The sequence below is a fragment of the Barbus barbus genome (assembly GCF_936440315.1).
Source record: "Barbus barbus genome assembly, chromosome: 1".
Classification (NCBI taxonomy): Eukaryota; Metazoa; Chordata; class Actinopteri; order Cypriniformes; family Cyprinidae; genus Barbus; species Barbus barbus.
Window position 1 is genome coordinate 698617 of NC_136729.1, and position 13065 is coordinate 711681.

The 13065-nt window shown below is 25.9% G+C and overlaps 1 protein-coding gene across 4 annotated transcripts in view; it reads left to right on the forward strand.

The window, feature by feature from the left end:
* The window catches only part of nrxn2b (neurexin 2b), a 711451-nt gene that overhangs the window by 450413 nt on the left and 247973 nt on the right, over window positions 1-13065 (forward strand). The gene's annotated exons all lie outside the window — the stretch shown is intronic.

The window sequence follows — 13065 nt, forward strand, 5'->3', positions numbered from 1 at the left end:
GAAACTAAGTCATTATGATGAGAAAATAAGTCATTATTATGAGAAACTAAGTCATTATTACGAGATACTAAGTCATTATGATGAGAAGGTTTCTCATTATTACGAGAAACTAAGTCATTATTACGAGAAAATAAGTCATTATTACGAGAAAAGTCATTATTACGAGAAACTAAGTCATTATTACGAGAAACTAAGTCATTATGATGAGAAAATAAGTCATTATTATGAGAAACTAAGTCATTATTACGAGAAACTAAGTCATTATTACGAGAAACTAAGTCATTATTATGAGAAACTAAGTCATTATTATGAGAAACTAAGTCATTATTATGAGAAAATAAGTCATTATTATGAGAAACTAAGTCATTATTATGAGAAAATAAGTCATTATTATGAGAAACTAAGTCATTATTACGAGAAACTAAGTCATTATTATGAGAAACTAAGTCATTATTACGAGAAACTAAGTCATTATTACGAGAAACTAAGTCATTATTATGAGAAACTAAGTCATTATTACGAGAAACTAAGTCATTATAAAGAGAAACTAAGTCATTATTACGAGAAACTAAGTCATTATTACGAGAAACTAAGTCATTATTATGAGAAACTAAGTCATTATTACGAGAAACTAAATCATTATTATGAGAAAATAAGTCATTATTACGAGAAACTAAGTCCTTATTATGAGATACTAAGTCATTATGATGAGAAGGTTTCTCATTATTACGAGAAACTAAGTCATTATTACGAGAAAATAAGTCATTATTACGAGAAAAGTCATTATTACGAGAAACTAAGTCATTATTACGAGAAACTAAGTCATTATGATGAGAAAATAAGTCATTATTATGAGAAACTAAGTCATTATTACGAGAAACTAAGTCATTATTACGAGAAAATAAGTCATTATTACGAGAAAAGTCATTATTACGAGAAACTAAGTCATTATTACGAGAAACTAAGTCATTATGATGAGAAAATAAGTCATTATTATGAGAAACTAAGTCATTATTACGAGAAACTAAGTCATTATTACGAGAAACTAAGTCATTATTATGAGAAACTAAGTCATTATTATGAGAAAATAAGTCATTATTACGAGAAACTAAATCATTATTATGAGAAAATAAGTCATTATTACGAGAAACTAAGTCCTTATTATGAGAAACTAAGTCATTATTACGAGAAACTAAGTCATTATTACGAGAAACTAAGTCATTATTACGAGAAACTAAGTCATTATTACGAGAAAATAAGTCATTATTATGAGAAACTAAGTCATTATTACGAGAAACTAAGTCATTATTACGAGAAACTAAGTCATTATTACGAGAAACTAAGTCATTATTATGAGAAAATAAGTCATTATTATGAGAAACTAAGTCATTATTACGAGAAACTAAGTCATTATTACGAGAAACTAAGTCATTATTATGAGAAAATAAGTCATTATTACGAGAAACTAAGTCATTATTACGAGAAACTAAGTCATTATTATGAGAAACTAAGTCATTATTATGAGAAACTAAGTCATTATTACGAGAAACTAAGTCATTATTACGAGAAACTAAGTCATTATTATGAGAAACTAAGTCATTATTATGAGAAGGTTTCTCATTATTACGAGAAACTAAGTCATTATTACGAGAAACTAAGTCCTTATTATGTGAAAATAAGTCTTTATTATGAGAAAATAAGACATTATTATGAGAAACTAAGTCATTATTACAAGAAAATCAGTCATTATTACGAGAAACTAAGTCATTATTATGAGAAACTAAGTCATTATTACAAGAAACTAAGTCATTATTATGAGAAGGTTTCTCATTATTACGAGAAACTACGTCATTATTACGAGAAACTAAGTCATTATTATGAGAAACTAAGTCATTATTACGAGAAACTAAGTCATTATTATGAGAAACTAAGTCATTATTATGAGATACTAAGTCATTATGATGAGAAGGTTTCTCATTATTACGAGAAACTAAGTCATTATTACGAGAAAATAAGTCATTATTACGAGAAAAGTCATTATTACGAGAAACTAAGTCATTATTATGAGAAACTAAGTCATTATGATGAGAAAATAAGTCATTATTATGAGAAACTAAGTCATTATTACGAGAAACTAAGTCATTATTACGAGAAACTAAGTCATTATTACGAGAAACTAAGTCATTATTATGAGAAACTAAGTCATTATTATGAGAAACTAAGTCATTATTATGAGAAAATAAGTCATTATTATGAGAAACTAAGTCATTATTATGAGAAAATAAGTCATTATTATGATAAACTAAGTCATTATTATGAGAAGGTTTCTCATTATTACGAGAAACTAAGTCATTATTACGAGAAAATAAGTCATTATTACGAGAAAAGTCATTATTACGAGAAACTAAGTCATTATTATGAGAAACTAAGTCATTATGATGAGAAAATAAGTCATTATTATGAGAAACTAAGTCATTATTACGAGAAACTAAGTCATTATTATGAGAAACTAAATCATTATTATGAGAAACTAAGTCATTATTACGAGATACTAAGTCATTATGATGAGAAGGTTTCTCATTATTACGAGAAACTAAGTCATTATTACGAGAAAATAAGTCATTATTACGAGAAAAGTCATTATTACGAGAAACTAAGTCATTATTACGAGAAACTAAGTCATTATGATGAGAAAATAAGTCATTATTATGAGAAACTAAGTCATTATTACGAGAAACTAAGTCATTATTACGAGAAACTAAGTCATTATTATGAGAAACTAAGTCATTATTATGAGAAACTAAGTCATTATTATGAGAAAATAAGTCATTATTATGAGAAACTAAGTCATTATTATGAGAAAATAAGTCATTATTATGAGAAACTAAGTCATTATTACGAGAAACTAAGTCATTATTATGAGAAACTAAGTCATTATTACGAGAAACTAAGTCATTATTACGAGAAACTAAGTCATTATTATGAGAAACTAAGTCATTATTACGAGAAACTAAGTCATTATAAAGAGAAACTAAGTCATTATTACGAGAAACTAAGTCATTATTACGAGAAACTAAGTCATTATTATGAGAAACTAAGTCATTATTATGAGAAAATAAGTCATTATTATGATAAACTAAGTCATTATTATGAGAAGGTTTCTCATTATTACGAGAAACTAAGTCATTATTACGAGAAAATAAGTCATTATTACGAGAAAAGTCATTATTACGAGAAACTAAGTCATTATTATGAGAAACTAAGTCATTATGATGAGAAACTAAGTCATTATTATGAGAAACTAAGTCATTATTACGAGAAACTAAGTCATTATTACGAGAAACTAAGTCATTATTACGAGAAACTAAGTCATTATTATGAGAAACTAAGTCATTATTATGAGAAAATAAGTCATTATTATGAGAAACTAAGTCATTATTATGAGAAAATAAGTCATTATTATGATAAACTAAGTCATTATTATGAGAAGGTTTCTCATTATTACGAGAAACTAAGTCATTATTACGAGAAAATAAGTCATTATTACGAGAAAAGTCATTATTACGAGAAACTAAGTCATTATTATGAGAAACTAAGTCATTATGATGAGAAAATAAGTCATTATTATGAGAAACTAAGTCATTATTACGAGAAACTAAGTCATTATTATGAGAAACTAAATCATTATTATGAGAAACTAAGTCATTATTACGAGATACTAAGTCATTATGATGAGAAGGTTTCTCATTATTACGAGAAACTAAGTCATTATTACGAGAAAATAAGTCATTATTACGAGAAAAGTCATTATTACGAGAAACTAAGTCATTATTACGAGAAACTAAGTCATTATGATGAGAAAATAAGTCATTATTATGAGAAACTAAGTCATTATTACGAGAAACTAAGTCATTATTACGAGAAACTAAGTCATTATTATGAGAAACTAAGTCATTATTATGAGAAACTAAGTCATTATTATGAGAAAATAAGTCATTATTATGAGAAACTAAGTCATTATTATGAGAAAATAAGTCATTATTATGAGAAACTAAGTCATTATTACGAGAAACTAAGTCATTATTATGAGAAACTAAGTCATTATTACGAGAAACTAAGTCATTATTACGAGAAACTAAGTCATTATTATGAGAAACTAAGTCATTATTACGAGAAACTAAGTCATTATAAAGAGAAACTAAGTCATTATTACGAGAAACTAAGTCATTATTACGAGAAACTAAGTCATTATTATGAGAAACTAAGTCATTATTACGAGAAACTAAATCATTATTATGAGAAAATAAGTCATTATTACGAGAAACTAAGTCCTTATTATGAGATACTAAGTCATTATGATGAGAAGGTTTCTCATTATTACGAGAAACTAAGTCATTATTACGAGAAAATAAGTCATTATTACGAGAAAAGTCATTATTACGAGAAACTAAGTCATTATTACGAGAAACTAAGTCATTATGATGAGAAAATAAGTCATTATTATGAGAAACTAAGTCATTATTACGAGAAACTAAGTCATTATTACGAGAAACTAAGTCATTATTATGAGAAGGTTTCTCATTATTACGAGAAACTAAGTCATTATTACGAGAAACTAAGTCCTTATTATGTGAAAATAAGTCTTTATTATGAGAAAATAAGACATTATTATGAGAAACTAAGTCATTATTACAAGAAAATCAGTCATTATTACGAGAAACTAAGTCATTATTATGAGAAACTAAGTCATTATTACGAGAAGCTAAGTCATTATTACAAGAAGGTTTCTCATTATTACGAGAAAAGTCATTATTACAAGAAACTAAGTCATTATTATGAGAAGGTTTCTCATTATTACGAGAAACTACGTCATTATTACGAGAAACTAAGTCATTATTATGAGAAACTAAGTCATTATTACGAGAAACTAAGTCATTATTATGAGAAACTAAGTCATTATTATGAGATACTAAGTCATTATGATGAGAAGGTTTCTCATTATTACGAGAAACTAAGTCATTATTACGAGAAAATAAGTCATTATTACGAGAAAAGTCATTATTACGAGAAACTAAGTCATTATTATGAGAAACTAAGTCATTATGATGAGAAAATAAGTCATTATTATGAGAAACTAAGTCATTATTACGAGAAACTAAGTCATTATTACGAGAAACTAAGTCATTATTATGAGAAACTAAGTCATTATTATGAGAAACTAAGTCATTATTATGAGAAACTAAGTCATTATTATGAGAAACTAAGTCATTATTATGAGAAAATAAGTCATTATTATGATAAACTAAGTCATTATTATGAGAAACTAAGTCATTATTATGAGAAAATAAGTCATTATTACGAGAAACTAAGTCATTATTATGAGAAACTATGTCATTATTATGAGAAACTAAGTCATTATTACGAGAAACTAAGTCATTATTACGAGAAACTAAGTCATTATTACGAGAAGCTAAGTCATTATTACGAGAAGCTAAGTCATTATTACGAGAAACTAAGTCATTATTATGAGAAACTAAGTCATTATTACGAGAAACTAAGTCATTATTATGAGAAACTAAGTCATTATTACAAGAAACTAAGTCATTATTACGAGAAACTAAGTCATTATTATGAGAAAATAAGTCATTATTATGAGAAACTAAGTCATTATTATGAGAAAATAAGTCATTATTATGAGAAACTAAGTCATTATTATGAGAAAATAAGTCATTATTACGAGAAACTAAGTCATTATTATGAGAAAATAAGTCATTATTATGAGAAACTAAGTCATTATTGCGAGAAACTAAGTCCTTATTATGAGAAAATAAGTCATTATTATGAGTAACTAAGTCATTATTATGAGACAATAAGTCATTATTATCAGAAACAAAGTCATTATTATGAGAAACTAAGTCATTATTATGAGAAAATAAGTCATTATTATGATAAACTGTCATTATTATGAGAAACTAAGTCATTATTATGAGAAAATAAGTCATTATTACGAGAAACTAAGTCCTTATTATGAGAAACTAAGTCATTATTACAAGAAACTAAGTCATTATTACGAGAAACTAAGTCATTATTACGAGAAACTAAGTCATTATTATGAGAAAATAAGTCATTATTATGAGAAACTAAGTCATTATTACAAGAAACTAAGTCATTATTACGAGAAACTAAGTCATTATTATGAGAAACTAAGTCATTATTACGAGAAACTAAGTCATTATTACGAGAAACTAAGTCATTATTACGAGAAACTAAGTCATTATTACGAGAAACTAAGCTATTATTATGAGAAACTAAATCATTATTATGAGAAACTAAGTCATTATTACGAGATACTAAGTCATTATGATGAGAAGGTTTCTCATTATTACGAGAAACTAAGTCATTATTACGAGAAAATAAGTCATTATTACGAGAAAAGTCATTATTACGAGAAACTAAGTCATTATTATGAGAAACTAAGTCATTATGATGAGAAAATAAGTCATTATTATGAGAAACTAAGTCATTATTACGAGAAACTAAGTCATTATTACGAGAAACTAAGTCATTATTATGAGAAACTAAGTCATTATTATGAGAAACTAAGTCATTATTATGAGAAACTAAGTCATTATTATGAGAAAATAAGTCATTATTATGAGAAACTAAGTCATTATTATGAGAAAATAAGTCATTATTATGATAAACTAAGTCATTATTATGAGAAGGTTTCTCATTATTACGAGAAACTAAGTCATTATTACGAGAAAATAAGTCATTATTACGAGAAAAGTCATTATTACGAGAAACTAAGTCATTATTATGAGAAACTAAGTCATTATGATGAGAAAATAAGTCATTATTATGAGAAACTAAGTCATTATTACGAGAAACTAAGTCATTATTATGAGAAACTAAATCATTATTATGAGAAACTAAGTCATTATTACGAGATACTAAGTCATTATGATGAGAAGGTTTCTCATTATTACGAGAAACTAAGTCATTATTACGAGAAAATAAGTCATTATTACGAGAAAAGTCATTATTACGAGAAACTAAGTCATTATTACGAGAAACTAAGTCATTATGATGAGAAAATAAGTCATTATTATGAGAAACTAAGTCATTATTACGAGAAACTAAGTCATTATTACGAGAAACTAAGTCATTATTATGAGAAACTAAGTCATTATTATGAGAAACTAAGTCATTATTATGAGAAAATAAGTCATTATTATGAGAAACTAAGTCATTATTATGAGAAAATAAGTCATTATTATGAGAAACTAAGTCATTATTACGAGAAACTAAGTCATTATTATGAGAAACTAAGTCATTATTACGAGAAACTAAGTCATTATTACGAGAAACTAAGTCATTATTATGAGAAACTAAGTCATTATTACGAGAAACTAAGTCATTATTACGAGAAACTAAGTCATTATTACGAGAAACTAAGTCATTATTACGAGAAACTAAGTCATTATTATGAGAAACTAAGTCATTATTACGAGAAACTAAATCATTATTATGAGAAAATAAGTCATTATTACGAGAAACTAAGTCCTTATTATGAGAAACTAAGTCATTATTACGAGAAACTAAGTCATTATTACGAGAAACTAAGTCATTATTACGAGAAACTAAGTCATTATTACGAGAAAATAAGTCATTATTATGAGAAACTAAGTCATTATTACGAGAAACTAAGTCATTATTACGAGAAACTAAGTCATTATTACGAGAAACTAAGTCATTATTATGAGAAAATAAGTCATTATTATGAGAAACTAAGTCATTATTATGAGAAGGTTTCTCATTATTACGAGAAACTAAGTCATTATTACGAGAAACTAAGTCCTTATTATGTGAAAATAAGTCTTTATTATGAGAAAATAAGACATTATTATGAGAAACTAAGTCATTATTACAAGAAAATCAGTCATTATTACGAGAAACTAAGTCATTATTATGAGAAACTAAGTCATTATTACGAGAAGCTAAGTCATTATTACAAGAAGGTTTCTCATTATTACGAGAAAAGTCATTATTACAAGAAACTAAGTCATTATTATGAGAAGGTTTCTCATTATTACGAGAAACTACGTCATTATTACGAGAAACTAAGTCATTATTATGAGAAACTAAGTCATTATTACGAGAAACTAAGTCATTATTATGAGAAACTAAGTCATTATTATGAGATACTAAGTCATTATGATGAGAAGGTTTCTCATTATTACGAGAAACTAAGTCATTATTACGAGAAAATAAGTCATTATTACGAGAAAAGTCATTATTACGAGAAACTAAGTCATTATTATGAGAAACTAAGTCATTATGATGAGAAAATAAGTCATTATTATGAGAAACTAAGTCATTATTACGAGAAACTAAGTCATTATTACGAGAAACTAAGTCATTATTATGAGAAACTAAGTCATTATTATGAGAAACTAAGTCATTATTATGAGAAACTAAGTCATTATTATGAGAAACTAAGTCATTATTATGAGAAAATAAGTCATTATTATGATAAACTAAGTCATTATTATGAGAAACTAAGTCATTATTATGAGAAAATAAGTCATTATTACGAGAAACTAAGTCATTATTATGAGAAACTATGTCATTATTATGAGAAACTAAGTCATTATTACGAGAAACTAAGTCATTATTACGAGAAACTAAGTCATTATTACGAGAAGCTAAGTCATTATTACGAGAAGCTAAGTCATTATTACGAGAAACTAAGTCATTATTATGAGAAACTAAGTCATTATTACGAGAAACTAAGTCATTATTATGAGAAACTAAGTCATTATTACAAGAAACTAAGTCATTATTACGAGAAACTAAGTCATTATTATGAGAAAATAAGTCATTATTATGAGAAACTAAGTCATTATTATGAGAAAATAAGTCATTATTATGAGAAACTAAGTCATTATTATGAGAAAATAAGTCATTATTATGAGAAACTAAGTCATTATTGCGAGAAACTAAGTCCTTATTATGAGAAAATAAGTCATTATTATGAGTAACTAAGTCATTATTATGAGACAATAAGTCATTATTATCAGAAACAAAGTCATTATTATGAGAAACTAAGTCATTATTATGAGAAAATAAGTCATTATTATGATAAACTGTCATTATTATGAGAAACTAAGTCATTATTATGAGAAAATAAGTCATTATTACGAGAAACTAAGTCATTATTATGAGAAACTAAGTCATTATTACAAGAAACTAAGTCATTATTACGAGAAACTAAGTCATTATTATGAGAAAATAAGTCATTATTATGAGAAACTAAGTCATTATTATGAGACAATAAGTCATTATTACGAGAAAATAAGTCATTATTATGAGAAACTAAGTCATTATTACGAGAAGCTAAGTCATTATTATGAGAAACTAAGTCATTATTATGAGAAAATAAGTCATTATTATGATAAACTGTCATTATTATGAGAAACTAAGTCATTATTATGAGAAAATAAGTCATTATTATGATAAACTAAGTCATTATTATGAGAAACTAAGTCATTATTATGAGAAGGTTTCTCATTATTATGAGAAGGTTTCTCATTATTATGAGAAGGTTTCTCATTATTATGAGAAACTAAGTCATTATTATGAGACAATAAGTCATTATTATCAGAAACTAAGTCATTATTATGAGAAACTAAGTCATTATTACGAGAAAATAAGTCATTATTACAAGAAGATAAGTCATTATGATGAGAAAATAAGTCATTATTACGAGAAACTAAGTCATTATTATGAGAAACTAAGTCATTATTGCGAGAAACTAAGTCCTTATTATGAGAATATAAGTCATTATTATGAGTAACTAAGTCATTATTATGAGACAATAAGTCATTATTATCAGAAACAAAGTCATTATTATGAGAAACTAAGTCATTATTACGAGAAAATAAGTCATTATTATGAGAAAATAAGTCATTATTATGATAAACTAAGTCATTATTATGAGAAACTAAGTCATTATTATGAGAAAATAAGTCGTTATTACGAGAAAATAAGTCATTATTATGAGAAACTAAGTCATTATTATGAGAAGGTTTCTCATTATTATGAGAAGGTTTCTCATTATTATGAGAAACTAAGTCATTATTATGAGAAACTAAGTCATTATTACGAGAAAATAAGTCATTATTACAAGAAGATAAGTCATTATGATGAGAAAATAAGTCATTATTACGAGAAACAAAGTCATTATTATGAGAAGGTTTCTCATTATTATGAGAAGGTTTCTCATTATTATGAGAAACTAAGTCATTATTACGAGAAAATAAGTCATTATTATGAGAAACTAAGTCATTATTACGAGAAGCTAAGTCATTATTATGAGAAACTAAGTCATTATTATGAGAAACTAAGTCATTATTATGATAAACTAAGTCATTATTATGAGAAACTAAGTCATTATTATGAGAAAATAAGTCATTATTATGAGAAGGTTTCTCATTATTATGAGAAGGTTTCTCATTATTATGAGAAACTAAGTCATTATTATGAGACAATAAGTCATTATTATCAGAAACTAAGTCATTATTATGAGAAACTAAGTCATTATTATGAGAAACTAAGTCATTATTATGAGAAAATAAGTCATTATTATCAGAAACTAAGTCATTATTATGAGAAACTAAGTCATTATTATGAGAAACTAAGTCATTATTATGAGAAAATAAGTCATTATTATGAGAAGGTTTCTCATTATTATGAGAAGGTTTCTCATTATTATGAGAAACTAAGTCATTATTATGAGACAATAAGTCATTATTATGAGAAACTAAGTCATTATTACGAGAAAATAAGTCATTATTATGAGAAACTAAGTCATTATTACGAGAAGCTAAGTCATTATTATGAGAAACTAAGTCATTATTATGAGAAAATAAGTCATTATTATGATAAACTAAGTCATTATTATGAGAAACTAAGTCATTATTATGAGAAAATAAGTCATTATTATGATAAACTAAGTCATTATTATGAGAAACTAAGTCATTATTACGAGAAGCTAAGTCATTATTATGAGAAACTAAGTCATTATTACGAGAAGCTAAGTCATTATTACGAGAAGCTAAGTCATTATTATGAGAAACTAAGTCATTATTACGAGAAGCTAAGTCATTATTATGAGAAACTAAGTCATTATTATGAGAAAATAAGTAATTATTATGAGAAAATAAGTCATTATTATGAGAAACTAAGTCATTATTATGAGAAAATAAGTCATTATTATGATAAACTAAGTCATTATTATGAGAAACTAAGTCATTATTATGATAAACTAAGTCATTATTATGATAAACTAAGTCATTATTATGAGAAACTAAGTCATTATTACGAGAAGCTAAGTCATTATTATGAGAAACTAAGTCATTATTATGAGAAAATAAGTAATTATTATGAGAAAATAAGTCATTATTATGAGAAACTAAGTCATTATTATGAGAAAATAAGTCATTATTATGATAAACTAAGTCATTATTATGAGAAACTAAGTCATTATTATGAGAAAATAAGTCATTATTATGATAAACTAAGTCATTATTATGAGAAACTAAGTCATTATTATGAGAAAATAAGTCATTATTATGATAAACTAAGTCATTATTATGAGAAAATAAGTCATTATTATGATAAACTAAGTCATTATTACGAGAAGCTAAGTCATTATTATGAGAAACTAAGTCATTATTACGAGAAGCTAAGTCATTATTATGAGAAACTAAGTCATTATTATGAGAAAATAAGTCATTATTACGAGAAACTAAGTCATTATTACGAGAAGCTAAGTCATTATTACGAGATATTAAGTCATTATTACGAGAAACTAAGTCATTATTACGAGAAACTAAGTCATTATTACGAGATATTAAGTCATTATTACGAGAAACTGCAGAGTCACTGCAGAGTCTGCTTTCAGTCCAACTTCTCTTAAATGTGCCGAGACAGATCCTGACCCTGTTCAGCGCTGAACTGGAGAGCAATTCCAGCTGTAGTGCTGAACCGATTCCCCATTGAGATTTTCTGTATTGCCCTGTCTTCTCGTGCATATGTCTTTCATGGACTACCAGCCTTTTTAGGTGACTTGAATGAATTAGTGACATTGTAAAGCTGCAATATTCAAAAAATCGTGGTTTTGGAACGACAGACTTCTCTTTCTATGCCTGCTATTGGCCCTCATCTGGACGACATGCTCTCGGAGACTCTGCAAGATGGTGAGCCGTTCTAAAATGACAAAATCAGTAAAACTTTTGCTGACAGTTAAATAGGGTTTGTCAGATAATTAAGGAAATTAGCACCAGGTGCCAGATTAACACCAATAACTGGGAGGAATGTTCTTTTTTGATATCTGTTGTTTTTCAAATATCTAATACATTTTTTTTATACTGTGCCTCAGAATATATTTAACTAATGAAATATGCGTAAAAACTGTGCTTTTACTCCCGTTAGGATAACTTCAAATAGGACTAAGCAGTGACCTCAAAATTGTTCTCTAATTTTGATCTCTACTCCATACACATTTCATTTAGACAACATTTCTAATTTTAGCTTTGCTTTAAGTAATTGTTATGCGTTTTTGTCATTTTTATTATTATTTGTTTTCCCCATTGGTTTCATTTTATTTCAGTTTTTTTTTTTTTTTTTTTTTTTTTTTTTTGGGCAACATTTGTAAATTTAGTTAAAGTTTGAGTAATTTTGGTATGTGCTTTTGTATTTATTATTTTTATTTATTTATATTATTTTTTTAATAGGTTAATTTCTATTTAAGTTTTAGGTTTTGTAAATTTAGTTCCTAAACTTAAACATATTTATTTCATTTAGGCAACATTTGTGTAATTTTTGTTTTTAAGTGTAGGTTTTAAATCTAATATTAATATTTGATTTAATTTCAGCTTCATGCTATATGCTTCATGCTTTCTGCTATATGTTGAATTCTATGTGTCTTGGTTAATGGTAACTAAAATCCTGAATTTAACTTACCCTCTACTGCTAAAACATAAACCAGCTTTAGCATTC